Source organism: Pyrus communis, chromosome 1 (assembly GCF_963583255.1).
Source record: "Pyrus communis chromosome 1, drPyrComm1.1, whole genome shotgun sequence".
NCBI lineage: Eukaryota > Viridiplantae > Streptophyta > Magnoliopsida > Rosales > Rosaceae > Pyrus > Pyrus communis.
Window position 1 is genome coordinate 29,407,298 of NC_084803.1, and position 27,158 is coordinate 29,434,455.

A 27,158-nucleotide genomic window follows, 5' to 3' on the forward strand; every position below is an offset into this window, starting at 1 on the left:
AAATTAAGTGTGCACTCTCAATAAACATACATAAATAAGTTATCAATCAAACAGTTAAACGAATTGAATCCACAACTTATGAAACGCAATTAGAAGTAATCAAAACAAAATGCAAGTATAAACATATATTTCGAATCACCCCCTAGCTAAGGGGGGTTTAGTTCTTCATAACATTGAAATCAAAGAAACACCTAAACATTCCAACAACTCAAACTTGAATTGTATGAACGTTTAAGCACTCTTTTCTTCCATTCCTCAAACATACAAAACAAAGAGAATTGAATTTAAACATTGAAATCAAAGAAACACCTAAACATTCCAACAACTCAAACTTGAATTGTATGAACGTTTACGCCCTCTTCTCTTCCTCTTTATTGTAGCACAAGGTCTAAGGATAGTTTGATGGTGTGAATGGTTTGGGGAGTGGTTGGAGTGGCTGCAATGGAGGAGAAAAGTGTTTTGGTGGCTGCTGCAAGGGTGTGGAGAGGTTTTGACGAATTTCTGGAATATGGAAGAGTGAATGAGAATGAATTTCTGTTGTGTGAAGTGTGTATGGTATTTATAGGGAGAAAGAGAGGGAACATGACAACTAGGAACTTGGTGGAAATTTGAAATGGTAATGGGAGATGCATGTGGCTGATTTATGCATGTGATTAAAGGGTAGGAGTGCATGTGCAATGAGTGGTGTTGTTGGTGTGTGAAAGTGGCTGAATTGGTGGTGCATGTGATTAAAGAGTGAATGCATGTGTTGAATGATTTCTTGGTGAGGGAATGCATGTGCAAATGTATGTGGAATGTGGCTGCAATGATGAAAGAATAAAGGGTGCATGTGGGTTAATTAATGAAGGAAATGTATGTGCAATGACAATGTGTTAGAATGGATGTGTGTTATGCATGTTAAGTGATAAGTGATAAGTGATGATGATAAGTGATAAGTGATTATGATAAGTGATGATGATAAGTGATAAGTGATAAGTGATATGATATGTGGTTATGATATGATAAGTGGTGATGATAAGTAATGATATGTGGGAGTGTGGCTGAAATGAAGGAGTGGAATGTTGGAATGTTATGCACGGCTAAGGAAATTGGAAAGGTTTAAATGTCCTAAAACTAAAGGGAACAAGGTTCCAACACTTTGGTCTTCAATTAGGTCTTCAATTTCGTCCAACACTTTGGCGCCAAGCATAAGCTATCCATCCTTAGCCCAAAAGTGCTCCAAAAGTCTCCAAAATGCATCTTTTTGCTCCTTTAGCCCTTTGGACCTACAAACACACGAAAAAAGCTTAAAGTACTAAAATAACTAAAGAAACATAACGTAAATGCACGAGAACAAGCCATTTAAGTCGCATGAATATGCTCCTATCATGAAGCCCCACTACGAGGCGTCGAAGCGGAAGGCATTGAAGCGGAAGGCATTGAAGCAGAAGGCATCGGAACGGAAGGTATCGAAGTGGAAGGCATCGGAGCAGAAGACATAGGAGCGGAAGGCATCGGAGCTAGAGCATTCCAGGCCTCAATACTTGGCCAAATGCTGGATGACCCAGGAAAAAGGTGCCTCTGGAGATAAGCCGCAAGCCTTTGACGGTCACTTTGAATCCGACCTTCAGATTCTTGCAGCTCATCAAGCTTCCTCTTCATGCCCGACGAATAGTTATTTGCAAGCACATGCAAACTTCTATTCTCGTACTTAAGCTGCTGGATCTCTTGCTTAAGACTTTCCACCTCTGTCATCAATGATTCCACCTGACGGGAGCGGGCAAGCAGGAGTTGGCCCATGTTGGACACAGAGCTCGCACACTGAACACTAAGAGCGAGGGACTCTTGAACGGCCAACTCATCGGACCGTCCTGACAGCAGCCTACTATCTTTTGGAGTGAGGAGGTTCCTAGCTACTATTGTAACTGTTGTGGCGTCCTGCATGACGGAGTCTTCACCTGTAAGAGGACCGTTAGAAGATAAGAAAGAAGGGCGCCATACGTTACCTTGACGCGGCGCACCCGTATCACTGCTGAGACTCAATTCTAAGCTAAGGTTCGATGGGTTTGCCATTTTTCAAAAGTGTTCAAAGAGAAGGGGTGGATGGAGTTAAATTTCAAAGGGCCGGAGACAATGTTCAAGAATGGGAATTCTTCAGAGTGTGTTTGTTGGGGTGATCGATACCTCTATAAAAACCCAAGGCGACGCGTCCACCGTTTCAAAAAGCCGGAATTTCCGGCGTAATTTAGGCGACGCTTTCTTGGCTTTTCAGAAGACGCGTTCAACTTTGTCAAAAGATTTCTGACAAAGCTGAAAACACGTGGAGGCCATCATCGCAACTACACATCTTTAGCCGACAAGCGCAAAGTTCGGCGACGCTTTCTCTGCTTTCCAGAAGACGCGTGCAGCTTTGTCAAAAGGAGCCGCATCCGCACTACTACGTGTCGTTCAGAAAGCGAAGGGGCACCTGCTCAGAAATTGAAGAGGCGTCTTCAAAGATCGAAGAGGCGCCACTATTTCAAAAAGCCGGATTTGCGGGATCAAAACGTTTGTCGACAAGGGTAAAAGAACAGTACCACCACTTGCTATTATCTCTATATATGTCGACCTTCGTCTTTTATGGCAAGGCAGACCTGAAGAAAATGCCCAACTCTTCCTCACCTCTGAGGCCGCAAAGCCTTTCGAAATACTCAATTTTTTCTTCTTCCCCAAAGATGATACCAGATGCCTGGAGTGCAGATGACCCAGGAGGAAACAGCACAACAAATACATGTGCTGATTCATTCACCGCTTCTTCAAAAGCAAAGGTATCTCATATCATCAAGGTCAAAAGCAAAAGTATCTCATATCATGCTCTTTCCCTGTCTTTTTCTTTGTCCTTGTTCTTACTCGCATGGCAAAGTAAAAGAAGCAATCAGCCGGCACTTGGAGTCAGTCTTCCGAGTTGGAGCCAACTGCCTGGAATCTATTCCTGATTGCTTACCTAGCGTTGCTCTCGAGTAGTCATCTTCAACGGAGCAAGTAAGGCAAGTGAAAATGATACATTGAAGCATGTGGAGACAAGCATAGGCTGAGTTATCCTCCAACCCTTTTCAATACGAATTGGAAAGATTGAACAAAGAAACAGACCAAAGGAGTAAGCTCAGACCTTCGGGGGAAGACCAAAAAAATCCTGCTGCCCAGTTCAAGAGTAGCACAATGGAAAATCAACGATGGGCGGAAACCAGTTCAAGAGTAAGCCTGTGGAATCACAAAGATCAAAGCCTCAATGCAATCACCAAGGAGAAGAGGGAATTTACACTCCATAACCTGATTTGCGTCCCTAAACTCTTCTCTTTGTTAATTACATTCTGCCATGTTTAGTATGTTTAAGTGCTTTTTGTGTGTTTACTTATGTTTTGTGTGAATCTATGCTTAAAACATTGAGGACAATGTTTGATTTAAGTGTGGGGGGGGGGGGGGGGTAACTAAGTATATTTGATGCAAATTCGTGGGATTTTATCACCCATAACTTCAAATGTTGTTCCTTGCTATTTTAAGGTGTTTTTAAGTTGTTTTAGAGTGTTTTGGTATGTTTTGTTTTTATAACTCCGAAAGTCACATAAAAATTTCAAAAAACATGTTTTAAAAAGCCTAAAAAGAGTGTTTTGAGTCGTTTTTGTGTGTTTGTGTCTTAGGGTACCTTCCAACACAATGATAAGGATTTGGTTTGTAATTGCATGACTGTTAAAAAGAGTTATAAACATAGAGAAAAGTTTGATTTACTCTTGGTATATGCTTGGTTATGGTTATAATGTATGACTTCACATGCAATCATAAAAAATAAAAAAAAAATTCGTTTTTGTAACATGCTTGAAGGAAGGAACTCAAACAAACGCTACAACCCTGTGAGACTCGAGCCATTACCTTCTTTGGAGAGTTATTTTCTGTGATTCTTTGTTTTCTAAAGTTGTTGCATGATCTCATTATTCCTTGCTTGGTTGTTACTTAGAATGCAATTGTATCATGATAGAACTAAATGCTAGAACTTATATCCGTTTCATTCAAAGCATGACATTGAATTGCATAACATATATCAAGATGAAGTTGTGTAGTTGCCACCATAACCAAATAGCCTTACTTCCCATATTTCGTATTTGTTGTAAGTTTTAACCCCGTTGAGCCTCGTTTAGCCTTTATTCTTTGTTAACCCACATCACCCCTTACCTAGCCTAGAGTAGGACTTTCCTATACCCTTGTTCTTAAAGTATAGTGAGCATGACTTAAATGAATTCCTTTTGAGTTACATTATGCAAGAAAATGAGTGTGGGGGAGTAAAAGTTTGTTCTTACGTTTATATGTATGTTTTGAGATTCAAAAGAAAAAGAAGAAGAAAAGAAAAAAAAAAGGAGTGAAAATAAGTAAGAATGAACTCACGAGCGTTGATGGTTGAAGAAAGGGTCCAAAAAGTTGAATATGGCCCTAAGTTTTGTGTGACTTTCCCTTGGGTGTTCAAAGTTGACTTCTGCGTTCTTAAGGGAATTCTAAGTGCCTAATTCAATACTTTGCTCACTATTGCTTTAAGAATGTTTGTTTATCCTTCACCTTTCATTGTTAGCCAATACCCTAGCCCCGTTACAACCCTTTGACTTCTATCTTGAGTGTTATGTGTTTCAAAATGTGGAGTTTCGAATTGATATGAGCTTATGGTGTCACTGGTTCTCGCATCTAAGTAGTAGCATTCCATTCATGAGATCATATCTAAACATGCTTATTAACTCCAGAAATTGCTTCCTTTGAAATACATATATGCGAGTGTTCGTTTTTTATGTTTACATCAATCTTCTCACATATAACTAGTTTAGGGTGTGTAGTCAGAAAATCTGAGTGAAAATTGAGTGCATATCTTGTAAGGAATTGAGCAAATTCTCTAAGGCATGTTACTACATTCAAAATATAGTTTTAAATGCTTAATTGTGAATTAGTATGTGGTGACTATGATTAAGTATGTACTTAAGTGTAAAGATAACCAAAATCTGTGGGAATAATGATTTTTAACATGTCATGTGCATTGGAAATCCCTAAGACGATTGTTGGAAGGTGTAGGTTGTGTTTTGTTCGTTTTGTTTTGTTTTTGGTTTCTTTTGTTTTGTTTTGCTCGAGGACTAGCAAAAGCTAAGTGTGGGGGAATTTGATAGGAGCATATTTAGGCGACTTACTTAGCTTGTTTTCGTGCATTTATATTGTTAATTCATAGTTGTTTTTGGCGTTTAAACCATTTTCGTGTGTTTTTAGGTTCATGTGGCTAAGGAAGCAAAAAGATGCATTTTGGAGCATTTTGGAGCAAAATTGGAATTGGAAGGGATAACTTATACTTGGAGCAAAAGGAATGGACGAAATTGAAGAGTTGATGTCACAAGGATTCCTACTTGAAGTAGCCACACACCTTCCACATTTCAGCCACATGCACTTGTTCCTCCATCATTGCACCAACAACAACATTGCACATGCACTCCCTTTAATTAATTAACCCACATGCACCCTTTATTCTTTCATCATTCCAGCCACTCCACATCCCTCACCAAGAGATCATTCAACACATGCATCCATAATCATTTCTCCACACCAAAACCGTGCACATGCATTCCCCTTGTGCAATTCCATCATTCCACACCTCCATGGCAGCCACCAACCAACCTAGCTGTCATGTTTCCCCTTTAATCATTCAAACATTCACCCACATGCATTTCTAACCCACATGCACCCTAGATTCTAATCAGCCATTCACATTTAATCATTCATTCCCATCAGATTTCTAGCATATTCACATGCATTCCATCCTTTAAAACATTGCACATGCACTCCACATGCATTCATCCTAGCTGTCAAGTTTCCCCTTTCATCATTCCCTCACATTCTTTAAATCAGCCAACACATGCATCCACCTTTCTCCCATCAGATTTCCAACATTGCACATGCATTCCCCTTACAATTTCAGCCATCCTAGCTGTTTTGCACTTGCATTCACTTAACCTAGCTGTCATGTTCCCTCTCCCATCCATTCATCTCCCTATAAAAACCATACACACTTCACACAACATTCATTCACACTCATTCATACACATTTCAGTCACAAACACTTCCATTTCAGAAATTCATCCATTGTATATACCACAAACACTTCCCCCTTTGTGCCGTGCCCTCCCTTACAATCCAAACACCATCCTTCCATTTCCACCACTCCTCTTCCATTCTTCCACCACTCCCCAAACCATTCACACCATCAAACTATCCTTAGACCTTGTGCTACAACGAAGAGGAAGATAAGAGGGCCTAAACGTTCATCCAATTCAAGTTTGAGTTGTTGGAATGTTTAGGTGTTTCTTTGATTTCAATGTTTAATTTCAATACTCTTTGTTTTGTACGAATGAGGAATGGAAGAGAAGAGGGCCTAAACGTTCATACAATTCAAGTTTGAGTTGTTGGAATGTTTAGGTGTTTCTTTGATTCTCTTTGTTTTGTACCATGAGGAACTAAACCCCCCTTTGCTAGGGGGGGATTTGAAATAAATGTTTATGCTTGCATTTTGATTTGATTACTTCTAATTGCGTTTCATAAGTTGTGGATTCAATTTGTTTAACTATTTGATTGATAACTTATTTATGTATGTTTATTGAGAGTGCACACTTAATTTTCATGCATGAATTTGACGCTAGAATATAAGTGAGTTTCACCTAATAGTTACAAACTTATATTCACAAGTAGTGGAGGTTGCTTATAAACAATCGCGTTAAACGAATTCTTGGCATAAGTTTCATGCAATCATAGTAACGAATGCCCCGTCAACACTTATAATTTTCATAGAGCGTAATGATTCTTGCTTGTATCTCTATTATGCAATCATGTAGGGGACTTGTGGGGAATGTTTTGGGTTGTCGTATGCAATCATCCAATTCAATAACGTTAGGAAGATTTGAAGGTTAATTAGTGCATCACGGTTAACTTGGGGTGTTGAGAATTAATGATTTATTGAAATGCAATTGGAAATCGTTTTATTATGCAAGTATAACATGTATGGAGATGAACCCCTTAGCTAGCCTTCATTCCATTCAATTCTATCACACATTCACATTTACATTTTGCTTTTACTTACAATCTGTTCTTTTAGTTTAAATTCGTCAAAACCTAAATCCCCCTTTACTTTCTTGTCAAATTAGTTAGAAATCAATTTAGTTTGTGTTTATAAGTGTTGTGATTCAATTTGTTACATAAATTCGTCCAAAGTACTCAAAGTGCTCAAAACTGCCCAGAAAGTGATTTTAAGGCAGTTTTGAGTGTTTTGGGTAATGTTTGAGTCTTTTGGTTTGTTTTAGTGTTTTAAAGTTTAGTTTTGCATTCCCTGAGTCTAGTATAGTGTTTCATATTGTTATTTTACGTTTTTGAGTCAAATCCAAGTGGTTAACAATCCCTCCTAATCCCCGGTCCAAAACGATCCCTACTTATACTTATACTACAATTGACAAAAAGAGGGTTTAATTTGTGTGCGTATAATTCTCGCATCACGCACCCCCTTAGACACCCTCGGCAGCCATTCATCCTTCAATTCATTCATCCATTGATAGGAGCATATTTAGGCGACTTACTTAGCTTGTTTTCGTGCATTTATGTTGTTAATTCTTAGTTGTTTTAGTAGTTTAAGCCTTTTTCGTGTGTTTTTAGGTTCATATGGCTAAGGAAGCAAAAAGGTGCATTTTGGAGCATTTTGGAGCAAAATTGGGATTGGAATGGATAGCTTATGTTTGGAGCAAAAGGAATGGACGAAATTGAAGACCTAAAGGAGTGAGGATTCCTAATCACAAGAGGATTCCTAATCAAATGAGGAATCCTAGTCAAAGATGGTTTCCTACTTGAAGTAGGAAAGTTAATATTCTGACCATGCAGCTCTAAGGAAGTATTCACCAAAAAGGAGGCCAAACCAAGGCTCATTCGATGGATGCTTCTTCTCCAAGAGTTTGACATTGAAATTTGATGCGAGTTATATAAGCACACAAATTAAAACCCTCTTTTGACAATTGTAGTATATGTATAAGTAGGGATCGTTCTAAACTGGGGATTAGGAGGGATTGCTAAATCACTTGAAAACTGACTCAAAAACGTAAAACAAAGGTTAAAACACTAAACTAGACTCAACGAATGCAAAACTAAACACTAGAACACTAAAACAAACCAAAAGACTCAAAACAGCAACAAAACACTCAAAACTGCCTTAAAAACACAATCTGGGCAGTTTTGAACACCTAACACTAATTTGGAGGAAAATACAATTAGTTTTGACTCAAAAGACTCTAAAACACACTTTTGGACAGATTTGGAACAAGTAAGAAAAGGGGATTTGTTTTTGGACGAATTTAAAAGAAAACAAGTAACTTAAAACTTAAAACAGATTTTGGACGAATTTAAGTAAAACCAATGGATGATGGACTAGCCCAGGGATACTTCTCCACACATGATACATTCAAACATAAGTTGATTTCCAGTTGCTTTTCGATAAACCATGAACCTCAACACCCCAGATTAACCGTGACATCATTAATTAACCCTCAGATTTCCCTTAAGTTATTGGATTGGATGACATCATACGACAACCCAAAGTATTCTTCAAAAGTCCCCTACATGACATCATAATAGAGATACAATCAAAGATCATTACGTTCAATGGAAATCATAAGTATTGACAAAGCACTTGTAACTATGACATCATGATACGCATGCTAAGAATTTACTTAACATGATTGTGAAAACAACCTTAACTACTTGTGAATATAAGGTTGAAACGATTATGTGAAACTCCCTTATATTCTAGCACCAAATTCAAGCATGCAAATTAAGTAGGCCTCCCTAATCAACTGATAGGAGCATTTTTATGCGACTTAATTGGCTTGTTCTCATGCATTTATGTTGTTTTTCCTTAGTTAGTTTAAGTGTTTAAAGTCATTTTCGTGCAATTTCAGGTTTTAGTGTCAAAGTATGCAAAAAGAAGCAATTTGGAGCATTCTAGAGCATTTTTGGGCCAAGATTGGATAGTGCAAGCATGGAGGCATGAGGATGGACGAATTTGAAGGCTTGAATTCAGTTAGGGAGCTGCAAGGGGGCCTAAAAAAACCTTATTTCTAGAAGGCTTTATCTATTCACACATGGTGCCTAGTTTCTGTATTTGAAGAATGATGCGAAAATTAACTTAACACACAAATTAACCCTCTTTTGACAATTGTAGCATATAAATAAGTAGGGATCGTTCTAAACCGGGGATTAGGAGGGATTGCTAAATCACTTGGAAACTGACTCAAAAACGTAAAACAAAGGTTAAAACACTAAACTAGACTCAAAGAATGCAAAACTAAACAATAAAAACACTAAAACAAACCAAAAGACTCAAAACAGCCCCAAAACACTCAAAACTGCCTTAAAAACACTTTCTGGGCAGTTTTGAGCACTTTCACTAATTTGGACGAATTTGGGTAACAACTTGAATCCAAACACTCAAAAACACAATCTAAAACATATTTGAACTAATTAGACACTCTAAGACAATTGGGGATTTGGTTTTGGACGAAAATAAACAAAACAAACAAATATGTAAACTAGGCAGATTTTGACGAAATTGGTGGAATTAAATGGATGGTGAGATGGCTAGGAGGTTTTTCTCCACACATGGCATACTTGCATACAAAATAATCTCCAGTTGCTTATTCGATGAATTTATGAACCTCAACACCCCAAGTTAATTAGGTACGCTTAAATTAACTCTCAGATTTCCCTTAGGCCATTGAATTGAATGGAGTTAGCGCATTGCAATCAAATTATTCCTTAAAAGTTTTCTATATGAAAGCGCATAAAAGAAAGACAATCAAAGATCATTAGGTTCTATGGAAATCATAGGTGTTGACGAGGCATTCGTAACTATGAAAGCGCATGATACTTATGCCAAGAATTCACTTATCATAATTGTGACCAACAATCTTAACTACTCATGAATATAAGTTCCCAACGATTAGGTGAAGTTCCCTCATACCCTAGCATCATGTTTATGCATGCAAATTAAGCGTGCACTCTCAATTCATATACATAAGCAAGTTTTAATTAAAACAGATAAGCAAATTGAATTCATCATTCATGAAATCACAACTAAAAGTAATCAAATCATCATGCAAATATAACCATGTGATAGGAGCATATTCATGCGACTTAAATGGCTTGTTCTCGTGCATTTACTTTATGTTTCTCTCGTTATTTTAGTCCTTTATGCTTCTTTTGTGTGTTTTCAGGTTCTAAGGGCCTAGGGAGCAAGTAAGTGCATTTTGAGGCCATTTGGAGCATTTTTGGGCATGGATTGGATAGCTTATCCATGGAGCCAAGAGGATGGACGAATTTGAAGGCCTTGTATGCACTTGAAGACACAAAACAATGGCCCTAACCCAATCACATAACACATTATGCCATACAAACCAACCTATTTTAGGCCCATTCTATGTACTTAAACCCTAGCCCTTTAAACTAGTTCATTTATCACTTATCAAACCATTCACTTATCACTCACCACATATCATTCACTTATCACTTAACATATCATTCATTTATTTCACTTCCATACTCCTCTTAATTCCACATGCATTCTCACACATGCACATCATTCACTCACATTTCCACCATTCATTCTTTATTCCTTTCCAAACATCTCACATGCATTTCCACCTTCCTACTTCATCATTTCACCACATTCTCCCTCTTTAACTCACATGCATTCATCATAATTCACAACACAAATCAACTTCATTGCCGTGGGTTCCCATTTCCTTTCCAAACATCTCACATGCATTTCTTCATTATTTCCTAACCCTACATGCATTATTTATTGCATCTTCACATGCATTCACACACACTTTACACATTCAAACCGTGAGCTCCCATTCCTATATGCCATTTTCAGATTTCCACCCACTAACCTAGTCATCAACACATGCACTTCCACCTTTCATCCACAATGATTCATGATTCATTCACTTTGCATCCTTTAAATCACATACTTTTCCATCATTAATTAGCCACTTGCATCTTAAACAAACAACCATATGTTCCCTCCACTACTCCTATAAATACCCTTGCATTCATTCATTCAATTCATATCTCATATTTCCATTCACACACACTTCACACAACACAAATACCATTCCATTGCCGTGAGTCCCATTTCATTTTCTGCATATTTTCTCTTCATTCTTCCATCTCCAACCACTCCCTACTCCATTCCACATACACCTAAAGCCCTTAAGCTCACCTTAGACCTTGTGCTACAACAACGAGGAAGAAAAGAGTGCTTAAACGTTCATACAATTCAAGTTTGAGTTGTTGGAATGTTTAGGTGTTTCTTTGATTTCAAAGTTTAAATTTAATTCTCTTTGTTTTGTACGTATGAGAAGGGAAGAGAAGAGTGCCTAAACGTTCATACAATTCACATTTGAGTTGTTGGAATGTTTAGGTGTTTCTTTGATTTCAAAGTTATGAGGAACTAAACCCCCCTTTAGCTAGGGGGTGATTCGAAACTATGTTTATATTTGCATTTTGAATTGATTACGTTTGGTTGGAATTTCATAAGTTGTGGATTCAATTCGTTTAACTGTTTGATTGATAACTTATTTATGTATGTTCATTGAGATTGCAAGCTTAATTTTCATGCATAAATATGACGCTAGAATATAAGTGAATTTCACCTAATCGTTATGAACTTATATTCACAAGTAGTAGAGGTTGCTTATAAACAATCGCGTTAAACGAATTCTTGGCATAAGTTTCATGCGTATTCCATAGTAACGAATGCCTCGTCGATGTTTATGATTTCCGTTGAACTTAATGATCTTGGTTAAATGTCTCTATCATGCGTATTCCATAGTTAGGGACTTTGATTAAGAATGATTTGGTTGTAATGCGTATTCCATTCAATCCAACGAATTTAGGGAAATCTGAAAGTTAATCTAAGCGGATCTAATTAACTTGGAGCATTGAGTTTCACAACTTATCGAAAGACCAACTGAGAGTCAATTTTGTTTGCAAGTGTAACATGTGGGGAGAAGAACCCCTTGGCTATTCCATCATCCATATTTTTATCACATTCATATTTACATTTTGCCTTTAATTATATTCTGTCTTTTTAATTTAATATCGTCCAACCACAATTCCCCCCCCCCTATTTTGTTAAGTCTTAATCATTCGTATTTGTTTTATTTTTGTATCTTTAAGCTTTTGGAGTCATAAACAATTGCAAATTCGTTTAAATCAAGTTCTAGCTTCTATTTGAGTCAATTTGATTGTTTTAGACAATTTGAGTTTTTCAAAGCCATTCTGAGTCATAGTAGTCTTGTTAAGAGTATTTTAATTTAGTTTTTATGTTTTTAAGTCAATTTAGAAGGTTTTAGCAAGCCCTCCTAATCCCCGGTCTAGAACGATCCCTCACTTATCCATTCTACTACAATTGTCAAACGAGGGTTTAATTTGAGTGTCAAGTAAATCTCGCATCAAATTTTGGCGCCGTTGCCGGGGATTAGCAACTTTGCTAATCCTTTGTCTTTATTTTTATATTTTTTTTTTTAGTTTTTCGTGCATTCTTATTTCAGATTCTTAGTTTGTTTGTTTCCTTGTTTTTTTAGGTACTGTGTATGACTCGTCGCTCCCAGCCTATTATAGAGAACATCTCCGACTTTGACGGTGATTTTGAACGCACTTTGAGGAGAACGAGGAGTCAACAAGAGCCACCACAACCTCCACCACAACCTCCACCACAACCTGGGCTTGAAGAAGACGAAGTAGGTGTAGAAGAAAAGCCCACGGATCAGATTTTTGAAGAAGAACAAGCCATGGCAGCAGATAATAGAACCATCAAGGAGCTTTCGGCCTCGGGTTTGGATAATGCATTGCCTCTTTGTATCCAATACCCCACGGCTGCAGAGGGGAAGACTGAGGAATTTGAACTCAAATCCAGTTTGTTACACCATATTCCGAAGTTCCATGGCTTGTCTATGGAAGACCCCAACAAACACTTGAAGGAGTTCGAGGTGGTTTGTTCGAGCATGACCCCCGTCAATGTGGATGGGAGTATATTGAAGATGAAGGCCTTTCCATTTTCACTTATGGACAAGGCCAAAGATTGGCTCTACGAACTAGCCCCGGGAACTGTGACTTCGTGGGAGAGTATGAAGCGTGCTTTCTTGGAGAAATTCTTCCCTACTTCGAGAGTGATTCTCCTACGGAAGAAAATTAGTGGTATTCAACAGAATCATGGTGAGACATTCCCGGCTTATTATGAGCGCTTCAAGGGCCTTGTAGCTTCATGTCCTCAACATCAAATGAAGGAGGAACTTCTCCTTCAATATTTCTATGAGGGCCTCCTTCCTATCGAACGTCAAATGCTTGATGCATCAGCGGGAGGAGCATTGGTGGACAAAACACCAAGGGATGCCAAGATTCTCATAGCCAACCGAGCGCTCAACGCTCAACAATATGAAGGAGTGGGCCAAAGGGAAGCCCCACGGCAACAAAGTGTAAATGAGGTGAGTGCTATTTCTGAAATTCAATCACAACTTGCTAAACTTACTTCTCTTGTTTCTCAGGTTGTGATTGGTCCAAAAGCACAAGAACACCAAGTTTGTGGCGTGTGCTCAATTCAAGGGCATCCATCCGACAAGTGCCCTCAACTAATCGAGAATGGTGGGTGGGAATCTGCCAATGCAATTGGTTTCCAAGGACAAAATCAAAACAACCCATACTCGAACACTTACAATGCCGGATGGAGGGACCATCCAAACTTCAAATGGAGGGAGCCACAACAAGCTGCCCAACAAGGAGGATTTAGGCCAAACCCCCCTGGTTTTTATTCCAAGCCGTATGGACCCCAACAATCCCAACAACCTTCGGCATCATCTCATTCAGGTACGTCTTTGGAAAGTAATCAAGCTATGCAATTACTAACCTCTATTTCGCAGGGGTTGCAAAATCAAAACAACCGAATAGAAAATAACGAGAAGGAGATGATGGATATGAAGAAACAAATAGGGCAGATTTCTGAGTTCCTTGGACAGATTAGAGAGCAAGGAAAGCTTCCTAGCTCAACCACAGTCAATCCAAAGGGAGGATTCGAATCCGCCAAGGCCATCACCCTAAGGGGTGGAAAAGAAGTTGGGACCGAGCCAAACAATCCCAAATCTGCCCAGAAAGTAGATGAAGAGACGACACAACCTGAGGCAGATCACCCTAACTCGGCCAAATCAGGTAATTTAAGTTCAAATTCATGTACTTCACGTCCTAATCTGCCCAATGTACCTTTTCCTCGCAGGTTCATGCAAGAAAAAAAGGAAGAAAGCGAGAAGGACATTCTTGAAACGTTCCGGAAGGTGCAAGTGAACATACCACTTCTCGATGCAATCAAACAGGTTCCAAAGTATGCTAAATTCCTCAAGGACCTATGCAATACAAAGAGAAGAAGGGCAAACAAAGAGGTAGTGAAGGTAAGCGAGAATGTGTCCGCTGTTTTGCAACGTAAACTGCCTACCAAGTGCAAAGACCCCGGTAGTTTCACGATTCCTTGTGTGATTGGACATAATCGTTTTGAACATGCCATGCTTGATTTAGGTGCATCCATAAATGTCATGCCTTATTCTATTTATGCATCTATGAATTTGGGTGAATTAAAACAAGATGGTGTAATTATACAATTGGCCGATCGTTCTAACGCGTATCCAAAAGGAGTTTTGGAAGATGTGCTTGTGCAGGTGAACCATTTAATTTTTCCGGCTGATTTCTACGTCCTAGACATGGAGGATTCAGCCCATTCTACATCTTTGCCGATTCTCCTTGGTAGGCCATTCATGAAGACGGCCCGAACGAAGATTGATGTATACAAAGGCACCTTGACAATGGAATTCGATGGGGAAGTGATTGATTTTAATATTTCTGAAACTATGAGATATCCCGTTGATGACCATTCTTGTTTTTCCATTGATGTTATCGATTCTTTGGCGCAGGTATACCTTGAAGAATTGAACGAGGACGCCCTGGAAACAACCATCACTAAGGCCATAGAGCGCAAAAACGAAGGATTTGGGCCAATGCAAGGCCACGGCAAGGAGGAGGAATTCTTTGCAATGGGTTCTAGTGAAGAAATAATTGAGGTTGTGGCAGCCCTTGAGTCATTGCCACAACAATATGGTAAGGTTCCACTCTCACTTTCAAATTCAGTTTCCACTAAGATGCTACCTTCTGTTGTTCAGGCACCATCGCTTGAACTTAAGCCGTTGCCGGACCATTTGAAGTATGTGTTTTTGGGAAAAGGCGAAACATTGCCCGTCATCATTTCATCAAGTCTCACGGCAATGGAGGAGGAGAAGCTTGTGAGGGTGCTGCGAGAGCACAAAACGGCCATAGGGTGGACTTTGGCCGACATTAAAGGAATAAGCCCTACCACATGCATGCACCGTATACTTCTTGAGGAGGGGGCTAAACCAACTCGAGAGGCTCAACGCCGTCTCAACCCTCCGATGATGGAAGTGGTGAAGAAGGAAATAATCAAGCTTTTGGATTGCGGAGTGATCTACCCTATCTCCGATAGCCGTTGGGTCTCTCCAGTTCAAGTCGTTCCCAAGAAGTCCGGAGTAACTGTTATCAAGAATGATGAGAATGAGCTCGTGCCTACACGCATTCAGACTGGATGGCGGGTATGTATCGATTACCGGAAGCTAAATGCCATGACTAGGAAAGATCACTTTCCTTTGCCATTCATCGACCAGATGCTCAAAGGTTAGCCGGTCATGCTTTTTACTGTTTTCTTGATGGATACTCTGGATATAACCAAATTGTGATAGCCCCGGATGATCAAGAGAAGACCACATTCACATGTCCCTTTGGAACATTTGCTTATCGTCGCATGCCATTTGGCTTATGCAACGCACCGGCCACTTTCCAAAGGTGTATGGTAAGTATATTTTCCGATTTTGTTGAAAAGATCATTGAGGTTTTCATGGATGATTTCAGTGTATTTGGGAGTTCATTTGATAATTGCTTGGATAATCTGACCTTAATTTTGAAACGATGTGTTGAAACTAACCTTGTCTTGAATTGGGAGAAATGTCACTTTATGGTGAAACAAGGTATAGTTTTAGGACATATTGTTTCAGAAAAAGGAATTGAAGTAGATAAATCGAAAATAGACCTTGTACGTCACTTACCCTCTCCTACTTCGGTTAGAGAGGTACGTTCGTTTCTTGGCCATGCAGGGTTCTATAGGCGTTTTATCAAGGACTTCTCCAAGATGTCCAACCCTCTTTGCCGATTGCTTCAAAAAGATGTGCCATTCAAGTTTGATGAAGAGTGTAATTTGGCATTTAACCAACTCAAGGAGAAGCTAGTCTCAGCCCCCATTATTGTACCTCCAGATTGGAGCCTTCCGTTCGAGCTCATGTGCGATGCATCCGACTATGCATTAGGAGCTGTTCTAGGACAAAGAAGAGACAAGCGGCCGCATGTCATATACTATGCCTCTCGGACTCTCAATGATGCCCAATTGAACTACTCCATGACGGAAAAAGAACTTCTAGCTGTGGTTTTTGCTTTAGATAAATTCCGTTCATATTTAATTGGTACTAAAGTAATCGTTTATTCTGATCATGCAGCTTTGAGGTACTTGCTCACGAAAAAGGAAGCAAAGCCGAGGCTTATCCATTGGATTCTTCTTCTTCAAGAATTTGATATTGAAATCCGGGATAAGAAAGGAAGCGAGAATGTAGTGGCTGACCATTTAAGCCGAATGATCCACGAGGAGCATGAACATGCCGTGCCTATCCCTGAAACTTTTCCCGATGAGCAGCTGCTATCCATTGAGGTAAGTGAACCATGGTATGCAGATTTAGTGAATTACTTGGTGGCTAAACAAATTCCAAATGAACTAAACAAGCACCAACGTGATAAGCTTAAAAATGATGCACGTTTCTATGTTTGGGATGACCCTTATTTGTGGAAGTATTGCTCAGATCAAATTGTACGTAGATGTGTGCATGATTCTGAATTTCACTCAATTCTAAGCTTTTGTCACACATATGCATGTGGGGGTCATTTTGGCACACAACGCACTGCCCTCAAGGTTCTAGAGTGTGGTTTTTATTGGCCGACTATATTTAGGGATGCTAGAACCTTTTGTATGTCTTGTGATCGTTGCCAACGAATGGGTAACATAGGTACCAAGGACCAAATGCCGCAAACCCCTGTCTTTAATGTTGAAATTTTTGATGTTTGGGGCATTGATTTCATGGGCCCTTTTCCTCCATCTTATGGTTTCACTTATATCTTGCTAGCCGTTGATTATGTTTCTAAATGGGTGGAAGCAAAAGCCACCCGTACTAACGATTCTAAGGTGGTTGCAGATTTCGTGAAAACTAACATTTTTGCTAGGTTTGGAATGCCGAGAGTAATCATAAGTGATGGAGGGTCTCACTTTTGCAATCGGACCATTGAGGCGTTGCTAAGAAAGTACCATGTCAACCATAAGGTCTCCACACCTTACCATCCTCAAACAAATGGCCAAGCCGAGGTGTCTAACCGAGAAATAAAACAAATTTTGGAGAAGACCGTTGGACCAACAAGGAGGGATTGGAGCTTACGTTTAGATGATGCACTGTGGGCATATCGTACGGCATACAAAACACCCATTGGGATGTCACCTTTTCGGCTCGTCTATGGTAAGCCATGTCATTTGCCTGTAGAGTTAGAGCACAAGGCACATTGGGCCGTGAAGATTTTCAACATGGACATAGATGCAGCGGGAGTTCATAGGAAGCTCCAATTGAATGAACTTGAGGAGATTCGGAATGAAGCCTATGAGAATGCCCGGATGTACAAAGCCAAGACCAAAGCATTCCATGATAAAATGATTCGAACCAAGACCTTCACAGTTGGGCAGAAAGTGTTACTTTTCAACTCTCGCCTACGTTTGTTTCCTGGTAAGTTGCGTTCTAAATGGATTGGCCCGTTTGTTGTTACTAATGTTTTCCCTCATGGTGCAGTGCAAATCAAAAGTTCAAGGACGCAGCAAGAATTCAAAGTGAATGGGCATCGATTGAAGCCCTATTACGAGATGTTTGAGGAGCATGTCGTGGAGGAGGTACCCCTCCATGCCGTGGAACCTAGTCAAGCTTAAACGGAGGTACCGTCCGGCTGCAAGACGTAAAAGAAAGCGCTTCGTGGGAGGCAACCCATGCATCCGAATAGAGAAGAACTTGGAAACCCCTTTAAGAGACTTATTTTTATTCCTTTCTTTTTCTTTACTGCCTTTACTTTGCTTTCTTTCTCGAATTTGTTTATTTGCTTGCTCTGTTGTGACTTTCTGCTTAAAACATTGAGGACAAAGTTTGATTTAAGTGTGGGGGGGTAAACAATTTGTATTTGCATGAATTTCGTGGGATTTATTCACCTTTCACTTAGAATGTTGTTTCTTGCTGTTTTAAGCGTTTTTAGAGTGTTTTAGTGTGTTTTATAATGTCTTGGTATAAAACTCCGAAAATTTGATAAAAATTTAAATAAAAAAAAAAAAAAAACAAAAAAAATTCTTTTGAAAAACCCAAAAATATGTGTTTTTAGAGTCATTTGAGTCATTTTGGTGTCTGTCTTGTTAGGTTGTTTAGTTGTTATTGTTTGTTTGTTTATTAATTGTGTGAGTCTATGATTGTAACATTGAGAAAATGTTTGATTTATTGATAGGCACTGCTAAACAAAGAAAGATGGTGCTTCACAAAGGTTGTTTGCTTGAGGCCCCACTACGTGGCTTTACTCTTGAAGCGGAAGGCGTAGGAACAGAAGGCATCGGAGCAGAAGGCGTAGGAACAGAAGGCATCGGAGCGGGAGGCATCGAAGATAGAGCATTCCAGGCCTCAATACTTGGCCAAGCGCTGGATGAGCCAGGAAAAAGGTGCCTCTGGAGGAAAGACGAAAACCTTTGACGGTCACTGTGAATCCGACCTTCAGACTCTTGCAGCTCATCAAGCTTCCTCTTCATGCCCGTCGAATAGTTGTTTGCAAGCACATGCAAACTTCTATTCTCATACTTCAGCTGCTGGATCTCCTGCTTGAGACTTTCCACCTCTGCCATCAATGATTCCACCTGACGGGAGCGGGCAAGCAGGCGTTGGCCCATGTTGGACACAGAACTCGCGCACTGAACACTAAGTGCGAGGGACTCTTGAACGGCCAACTCATCGGACCGTCCTGACAGCAGCCTACTATCTTTTGGTGTGAGGAGGTTCCTAGCTACTATTGTAGCTGTTGTGGCGTCCTGCATCACAGAGTCTTCACCTGAAAGAGGACCGTTAGAAGAAAAGAAAGAAGGACGCCATACGTTACCTTGACGCGGCGCGCCCGTATCACTGCTAAGGCTCAATTCCAAGCTAAGGTTCGATGAGTTTGCCATTTTTTCAAAAGTGTTCAAAGAGAAGGGATGGAGTTAAATTTCAAAGGGCCGGAGTCGATTTTCAAGATGGGAAATCTTCAGAGTGTGTTTGTGGCGGTGATCGATACCTCAATAAGAAGCCAAGGCAACGCGTCCACCGATTCAAAAAGCCGGAATTTCCGGCGTAATTTAGGCGACGCTTTCTCAGCTTTTCAGAAGACGTGTTCAACTTTGTCAAAAGAGTTCTTCTTTTCAGACAACACGTGGAGGCCATCATCGCAACTACACATCTTTAGCCGACAAGCGCAAAGTTCGGCGACACTTTCTCAGCTTTTCAGAAGACGCGTGCAGCTTTGTCAAAAGGAGCCGCATCTGCACTACCACGTGTCGTTCAGCAAGCGAAGGGGCGTCGTTCAGAAATCGAAGGGGCGCCTGCTCAGAAATCGAAGAGGCGTGTTCAGAGATCGAAGAGGCGCCATTATTTCAAAAAGCCGGATTTGCGGGATCAAAACGTTTGTCGACAAAGGTAAAAAGTACCACCACTTGATATTATCTCTATATATGTCGACCTTCGTCTTTTATGGCAGGGTAAACCTGAAGAAAATGCCCAACTCTCTCTCACCTCTGAGGGCGCACTCCCAGCAAAGCCTTTCGAAATACTCAATTCTTTCTTCTTCCCTAAAGATGATACCAGATGCCTGGAGTACAGATGACCCAGGAGGAAGCAGCACAACAAATACATGTGCTGATTCATTCACCGCTTCTTCAAAAGCAAAGGTATCTCATATCATCAAGGTCAAAAGCAAAAGTATCTCATATCATGCTCTTTCCCTGTCTTTTTCTTTGTCCTTGTTCTTACTCGCATGGCAAAGTAAAAGAAGCAATCAGCCGGCACTTGGAGTCAGTCTTCCGATCTGGAGCCAACTGCCTGGAATCTATTCCTGATTGCTTACCTAGCGTTGCTCTCGAGTAGTCATCTTCAACGGTTGATACACTTCCGGAGAAGGGACCACTTCTGCAAAGGGGAGCGAGTAAGGCAAGTGAAAATGATACATTGAAGCATGTGGAGACAAACATAGGCTGAGTTATCCTCCAACCCTTTTCAATACGAATTGGAAAGATTGAACAAAGAAACAGACCAAAGGGGTAAGCTCAGACCTTCGGGGGAGACCAAAAGAACCATCCTGCTGCCCAGTTCAAGAAGTAGCACAAAGGAAAATCAACGATGGGCAGAAACCAGTTCAAGAGTAAGCCTGTGGAATCACAAAGATCAAAGCCTCAATGCAATTACCAAGGAGAAGATGGAATTTACACTCTATAACCAGATTTGCGTCTCTAAACTCTTCTCTTTGTTAATTACATTATGCCATGTTTAGTATGTTTAAGTGCTTTTTGTGTATTTACTTATACTTTGTGTGAATCTATGCTTAAAACATTGAGGACAATGTTTGATTTAAGTGTGGGGGGGTAACTAAGTATATTTGATGCAAATTCGTTGGATTTATTCACCTATCACTTCACATGTTGTTTCTTGCTGTTTTAAGCGTTTTTAGAGTGTTTTGTCTTAAAAATTCGAAAATCCCATAAAAATTTGAAAAATTGTTTTGAAAAACCCAAAAAGAGTTGTTTTAAAGTTGTTTTTGTGTGTGTGTTTGTGTCTTAGGATACCTTCCAACACAATGATAAGGATTTGGTTTATAATTGCATGACGGTTAGAAAGAGTTATTAACATAGAGAAAAGTTTGATTTACTCTTGGTATATGCTTGGTTATGGTTATAATGTATGATTTCACATGCAATCATAAAAGAAAAAAAAAAAAAATTTTGTTTTTGTAACATGCTTGAAGGAAGGAACTCAAACAAACGCTACAACCCTGAGAGACTTGAGCCTATAACGTTCTTTGGAGAGTATAATCTGTGATTTCTTGTTTTCTAAAATCGTTGCATGATCTCATTATTCTTTGCTTGGTTACTGCTTAGAAGGCGTTTCATCATATAGTTCCAAATGCTAGAACTCATGCCCATTTCATTCAAAGCATGTTATTGATTTGCATAACATATATCAAGATGAAGTTGTGTAGTTGCCACCATAGCCAAATAGCCTCGCTTCCCATATTTCGTATATGTTGTAAGTTTTACCCCCGTTGAGCCATGTTAACCCATGTTCTTTGTTAACCCACTTTATCTTCACCTAACCTAGAATATGACCGTCCTTACCCTTGTTCTTAAAAGATAGTGAGCATGACTTAATTGAATTCCTTTTGAGTTACATTATGAAAGAAAATAAGTGTGGGGGAGAGAATGTTTAAGTGTTTTTGTTTTGAGATTCAAAAAAAAAAAAAAAAAAAAAAAAAAAAAAAAAAAAAGAAAAAAAAAAAAAAAAAAGAAAGAGAAAAGAATAAGTGATTGAAGAAAGGTTCCAAAACACCAATTCTGGGCGTAAATTGTCTAAATTCTCCCTTTTTGTTCAAAAGTTGAGTTTTCATTCAAAAGTGAATTCTAAGTTGATTCAAATGCTTGCTCACTATTTCTTTAAGAACCTTTGTTTTCCATATCCCTTCTTTGTTATCCACATACCCCAAGCCCCGTTACAACCCTTGACTTCTATCTTGAGTGTTGTGTATTTCAATTTGTGGAGTTTGAACTTGGTATGAGCTTATGGTGTCACTGGTTCTCGCGTCTAAGTAGTAGCATTCCATTCATGAGATCATATCTAAACTTGATTATTAACTCCAGAATTTGCGTTCTTTGTGATACATATATGTGAATGTCGTTTTCATGTTTACATCAATCTTCTCACATATGACTAGATTAGGGTGTGTAGTTAGAAAATCTGAGTAAAAATTGAGTGCATATCTTGAAAGAAATTGAGCAAATTCTCTAAGGCATGTTACTACATTCAAAACATGGTTTTAAATGCTTAATTGTGAACTAGTATATGGTGACTATGATTAAGAATGTACTTAAGTGTGAAGATGACTAAAATCTGTGAGAATGATGATTTTTAACATGTCATGTGCATTGGAAATCCCTAAGACGGTTGTTGGAAGGTTTAGGTTGTGTTTTACGTGTTTAGTGTCGTTTTGTTTATTCGTTTTTATTTTGTTTTGCTCGAGGACTAGCAAAAGCTAAGTGTGGGGGTATTTGATAGGAGCATATTCATGCGACTTAAATGGCTTGTTCTCGTGCATTTACGTTATGTTTCTCTCGTTATTTTAGTCCTTTATGCTTCTTTTGTGTGTTTTCAGGTTCTAAGGGCCTAGGGAGCAAGTAAGTGCATTTTGAGGCCATTTGGAGCATTTTTGGGCATGGATTGGATAGCTTATCCATGGAGCCAAGAGGATGGACGAATTTGAAGGCCTTGTATGCACTTGAAGACACAAAACAATGGCCCTAACCCAATCACATAACACATTATGCCATACAAACCAACCTATTTTAGGCCCATTCTATGTACTTAAACCCTAGCCCTTTAAACTAGTTCATTTATCACTTATCAAACCATTCACTTATCACTCACCACATATCATTCACTTATCACTTAACATATCATTCATTTATTTCACTTCCATACTCCTCTTAATTCCACATGCATTCTCACACATGCACATCATTCACTCACATTTCCACCATTCATTCTTTATTCCTTTCCAAACATCTCACATGCATTTCCACCTTCCTACTTCATCATTTCACCACATTCTCCCTCTTTAACTCACATGCATTCATCATAATTCACAACACAAAACAACTTCATTGCCGTGGGTTCCCATTTCCTTTCCAAACATCTCACATGCATTTCTTCATTATTTCCTAACCCTACATGCATTATTTATTGCATCTTCACATGCATTCACACACACTTTACACATTCAAACCGTGAGCTCCCATTCCTATATGCCATTTTCAGATTTCCACCCACTAACCTAGTCATCAACACATGCACTTCCACCTTTCATCCACAATGATTCATGATTCATTCACTTTGCATCCTTTAAATCACATACTTTTCCATCATTAATTAGCCACTTGCATCTTAAACAAACAACCATATGTTCCCTCCACTACTCCTATAAATACCCTTGCATTCATTCATTCAATTCATATCTCATATTTCCATTCACACACACTTCACACAACACAAATACCATTCCATTGCCGTGAGTCCCATTTCATTTTCTGCATATTTTCTCTTCATTCTTCCATCTCCAACCACTCCCTACTCCATTCCACATACACCTAAAGCCCTTAAGCTCACCTTAGACCTTGTGCTACAACAACGAGGAAGAAAAGAGTGCTTAAACGTTCATACAATTCAAGTTTGAGTTGTTGGAATGTTTAGGTGTTTCTTTGATTTCAAAGTTTAAATTTAATTCTCTTTGTTTTGTACGTATGAGAAGGGAAGAGAAGAGTGCCTAAACGTTCATACAATTCACATTTGAGTTGTTGGAATGTTTAGGTGTTTCTTTGATTTCAAAGTTATGAGGAACTAAACCCCCCTTTAGCTTGGGGGTGATTCGAAACTATGTTTATATTTGCATTTTGAATTGATTACGTTTGGTTGGAATTTCATAAGTTGTGGATTCAATTCGTTTAACTGTTTGATTGATAACTTATTTATGTATGTTCATTGAGATTGCAAGCTTAATTTTCATGCATAAATATGACGCTAGAATATAAGTGAATTTCACCTAATCGTTATGAACTTATATTCACAAGTAGTAGAGGTTGCTTATAAACAATCGCGTTAAACGAATTCTTGGCATAAGTTTCATGCGTATTCCATAGTAACGAATGCCTCGTCGATGTTTATGATTTCCGTTGAACTTAATGATCTTGGTTAAATGTCTCTATCATGCGTATTCCATAGTTAGGGACTTTGATTAAGAATGATTTGGTTGTAATGCGTATTCCATTCAATCCAACGAATTTAGGGAAATCTGAAAGTTAATCTAAGCGGATCTAATTAACTTGGAGCATTGAGTTTCACAACTTATCGAAAGACCAACTGAGAGTCAATTTTGTTTGCAAGTGTAACATGTGGGGAGAAGAACCCCTTGGCTATTCCATCATCCATATTTTTATCACATTCATATTTACATTTTGCCTTTAATTATATTCTGTCTTTTTAATTTAATATCGTCCAACCACAATTCCCCCCCCCCTATTTTGTTAAGTCTTAATCATTCGTATTTGTTTTATTTTTGTATCTTTAAGCTTTTGGAGTCATAAACAATTGCAAATTCGTTTAAATCAAGTTCTAGCTTCTATTTGAGTCAATTTGATTGTTTTAGACAATTTGAGTTTTTCAAAGCCATTCTGAGTCATAGTAGTCTTGTTAAGAGTATTTTAATTTAGTTTTTATGTTTTTAAGTCAATTTAGAAGGTTTTAGCAAGCCCTCCTAATCCCCGGTCTAGAACGATCCCTCACTTATCCATTCTACTACAATTGTCAAACGAGGGTTTAATTTGAGTGTCAAGTAAATCTCGCATCACCATGGTTTCGAAATTCCCCCCTAGCCAAAGGGGGGATTAGTTCCTAATGCTTGCACAACAAAAAGTATTGAATTTAAACATTGAAATCATAAGAAAGAATACACCTAAGTGCTCAGCAATTCCAAGATGGATTCGATGCACAGATTGGCTCCTCTTCCTCCTCCTTGCTGCGGCACAAAGTGTGGGTGCTGGAATTGGGGGTTTTGGATGGTGTTTTCTAGTTTGGAGGGATGGAGGATGGTTGATTATGGTGGGGAAGGGTGCGGTAGAGATGTATGGATGTGGAGGGAGGTCTATGGAGGTCAAGAATGGAGAATGGAGGTGCGGTACAAGGGTTTTCTGTCTAGCAAAAGGGGTCTACGAATTTGTGGCTGAAAATATGTTTATATAGTCCTAGGGTTTATTAGATTAGGGTTTACTTAGCAGATTTGGTGGATTAGGGCCCTAGAATTCGGCCATGGGTTGTCAAATCCACTTAGGAAGAGGTTTTTGGCCCACATAGTTTTATAAACTGATTTGTATACCCAAATCCACAAGGATTAGGCCTTGGAATTCAGAATCCCAAAGGGATTGGGCCTAGGAAGGTGCGGCTGATTTAGGGGAGAGGCTAGCTGATGCGGGATTTATACGCACACAAATTAAACCCTCTTTTTGACAATTGTAGTATAAGTATAAGTAGGGATCGTTCTGGACCGGGGATTAGGAGGGATTGTTAATCACTTGGATTTGACTCAAAAACATAAAAACAAGTTAAAAACGTTCACAAAGACTCAAAGGACTCAAAACAAGTTCAAAAGACTCAAAACTGCCTAAAAACACTAACTAGGCAGTTTCTGACCTTAAACCCAATGTTGGACGAATTTAAGATTATGGTTTGATTCAAACGTAAAAACACAATATAAAACACTATACTAGACTCAAAGAATGCAAAACTAAACTTTAAAACACTAAAACAAACCAAAAGACTCAAACATCACCCAAAACACTCAAAACAGCCTTAAAATCACTTTCTGGGCAGTTTTGAGCACTTTGGTGAATTTGGACGAATTTTGGGAAATAAATTGAATCAAAACACTTTAAAACATAAACTAAACAAAGTCTAAACACTAAAGAACAAGAAAGTAAAGGGGGGTTTTAAATTGACGAGAATTGAAATAACGAAAGAAGTTAATAAACTAGACAGAATGTAAAGATGAATTTGATGGAATTGAATGGATGGGAACCTAGCTAAGGGGTTCATCTCCATACATGTTATACTTGCATAATAAAATGATTTCCAATTGCATTTCAATAAACTATGATACTCAACACCCCAAGTTAACCGTGATGCACTAATTAACCTTCAAATCTTCCTAACGTTATTGAATTGGATGATGCATGCGACAATTCAAAACATTCCCCACAAGTCCTCAACATGAATGCATAGAAGAGGTACAAGCAAGAATCATTACGCTCTATGAAAATTATAAGTGTTGACGAGGCATTCGTTACTATGATTGCATGAAACTTATGCCAAGAATTTGTTTAACGCGATTGTTTATAAGCAACCTCCACTACTTGTGAATATAAGTTCGTAACTATTAGGTGAAACTCACTTATATTCTAGCGTCATATTCATGCATGAAAATTAAGCGCGCATTCTCAATAAACATACATAAATAAGTTATCAATCAAACGGTTAAACAAATTGAATCCACAACTTATGAAACGCAATTAGAAGTAATCAAATCAAAATGCAAGCATAAACATATATTTCGAATCCCCCCCCTAGCCAAGGGGGGTTTAGTTGAATTTAAACATTGGAATCAAAGAAACACCTAAACATTCCAACAACTCAAACTTGAATTGTATGAACGTTTAGGCCCTCTTCTCTTCCATTCCTCATTCGTACAAAACAAAGAGTATTGAAATTAAACATTGAAATCAAAGAAACACCTAAACATTCCAACAACTCAAACTTGAATTGTATGAACGTTTAGGCCCTCTTATCTTCCTCTTCGTTGTAGCACAAGGTCTAAGGATAGTTTGATGGTGTGAATGGTTTGGGGAGTGGTTGGAGTGGCTGCAATGGAGGAGAAAAGTGTTTTGGTGGCTGCTGCAAGGGTGTGGAGAGGTTTTGACGAATTTCTAGAATATGGAAGAGTGAATTGTGTGTGAATGAGTGTGAATCAATGAGTATTTATAGGTGAAATGGGGGGAACATGACAGCTAGGTTGCATGTGCT